Source organism: Bos mutus, chromosome 6 (assembly GCF_027580195.1).
Source record: "Bos mutus isolate GX-2022 chromosome 6, NWIPB_WYAK_1.1, whole genome shotgun sequence".
Classification (NCBI taxonomy): Eukaryota; Metazoa; Chordata; class Mammalia; order Artiodactyla; family Bovidae; genus Bos; species Bos mutus.
Window position 1 is genome coordinate 44610761 of NC_091622.1, and position 2470 is coordinate 44613230.

The following is a 2470-nucleotide window of genomic DNA, read 5'->3' on the forward strand; positions in this document are numbered from 1 at the left end:
GTCAACGAAGTTGACTTTGTGCCAGAGAAATGTATCATTTGGACAACTTATGGTGTACACTGACTGGGGAGGGTTCACGCAAGAGCTGTGGGGGGTGTGTGTGTGTGTGTGTTGCTGTGTGAGTATCTGCAGAACCCATTCTGTCTGCCTGGAGCTCTCTGCCATTCCATCTCCCACTCACCCACTCCCCCACTTAATTAAGCCCTAACAATCCTTGGATCTCAGTCCAAACATGGCTTCTTCAGAACTTTTCCTGAACTCCCTAAGGAGATCAGGACTCCCTGTCTTATAGACTTGTAACACCTGTGTTTTTCTTCTAGAGAAGAGCTGTCCAAAGAGAGATTATGCAAGCTACCTATGTAACTTTTCATTTTCTAGTAATCACATTACAGCAGCTTCCCCAGTGGCTCAGTGGTAAAGAATCTGCCTTCAATTCAGGAAAACAAGGAGATTCGATCCCCTAGGTCAGGAAGCAGAGAAGGCAATGGCACCCCACTGTAGTACTCTTGCCTGGAAAATCCCATGGATGGAGGAGCCTGGTAGGCTGCAGTCCACGAGGTCGATAAGAGTCGGACATGACTGAGCGACTTCACTTTGACTTTTCACTTCCATGCACTGGAGAAGGAAATGGCAACCCACTCCAGTGTTCTTGCCTGGAGAATCCCAGGGACGGGGGAGCCTGGTGGGCTGCCGTCTATGGGGTCGCACAGAGTCGGACACGACTGAAGCGACTTAGCAGCAGCAGCAGGTCAGGAAGATCCCCTTGAAGATGAAGTGGCAACCCTCTCCAGTATTCTTGCCTGGGAAATCCCATGGATAGAGGAGTCTGGTGGGCTACAGTCCACAGAATTGCAGAAGAGTCGGCTGCAACTTAGTGACTAAAACAACAAACAAATCAAATTTAAAAAAAAAAAAAAACATAAAAGGTGAAATTAACTTTGACAATGTATTTTACTCAGCCCAGTGTATTAGTTTCCTAGGGCAGCCTTAACAAAGAACCACAAACTGAGTGGGCTACGCAACAGAAATGTCCATACTTTTGGAGGTCAGATGTCTGAAATAAAGGATCAACAGGATGGTACCTTCTGGGCACTGTGAGGAGAAATCTGTCCCATGCCTCTCTCCTAGTTTCTGGTAGTTAGCTGGAAATCTTTTGTGTTCCTTGACTTACAGATGGCATTGTCCTTGGGTCTTCAGTTTGTCTTCCTTTTTACATGGCTTTCTTTTATAAGAACCCCAGTCAGAGGTGGTGCTAGTGGTAAAGAGCCTGCCTGCCAATGCAGGTGACTTGAGATGCAGATTTGATCCCTGGGTCAGGAAGATCTGCTGGAGGAGGAAAGGGCAGCCCACTCCGATATTCTTTCCTAGAGAATCCCCATGGACAGAGGAGCCTGGTGGGCAATAGTCCATGGGGTCACACAGAGCTGGACACAACTGAGTGACTTAACATGTAGCAGGCATTCAGATAAGGAACACCCCCTGCTTCAGTAGGACCTCATCCTAACTAATTCCACTTGCAGTGACTCTATTCCCAAATAAAGTAGAGTTCTGAAATGCTGAGGATTAGGACTGCAACATGTGAATCCTGAGACATACAATTCAACCTATAACATCAAAGTACTTAAAATATCATTTCCCTGTGTAACTTATTAAGACTTTGAAGTTTAGTAATGAATCTTATACTTACAGTATAATATACAGTGGTATATTTTATACTTAAAATAGTTTATACTTATAGCACTAAATTTTCATCCAGAATACTTTATCTGTATCTAGCATTCATAAAATTTCCAGTTGAAAAAGCAGAGTCACCTATCCAAATGTTTCCAAACACACTTCCAAGTTTTCTCATTGCTGACATGAGAGGAAAGACATTTCCTCTGATAGTCACAGAGTGTATGTAGGCACCAGCGGGTCTTTGCTCTTGAAGGAATACGTGGTAAGTGGTAAAGGCTCAATAACCCACATCAGTCACAGCCCCTCTTTTCTGTCCCACTGTGTGTGAGGGGTGTCCCTTGCTGCCATATTAGTCCAGTCTTTGACCTCTTATACCCCTGGATTTTTTGTTCCATGAGCCAATAAATTCTCTCTTTTTTTATTTTTGCCACTTTGAGCTGAGTTTTTTGCCACTTGCCAGTGTTCTTTAGAACACTGAGAGCAAACAAGATCTCATTTAGTTCTCATGTCAGGAAGCACCATTTCCATCCAACAGAGAAAGGGACCGAGGCCTACAGAACTGGAGTAACATTCCCAAGTTCACCTAGCCAGGAAATGACAGCGCTAGGTTCACCGCCATTTCTTCCTGACTCCAAGAGGGTGGAGTTTCCAACAGTAAACACTGCTTCCTACTCAAAGGACACGTAAGAATCAGATAAGCAGGAAAGGCCGGAAGATGGTAAGTTCCGGAGCGGAGTGGCAAACCCAAGACACAAAGTGTAGTGGGGAGGTTTTATTTCCTGTGCATCAAAAA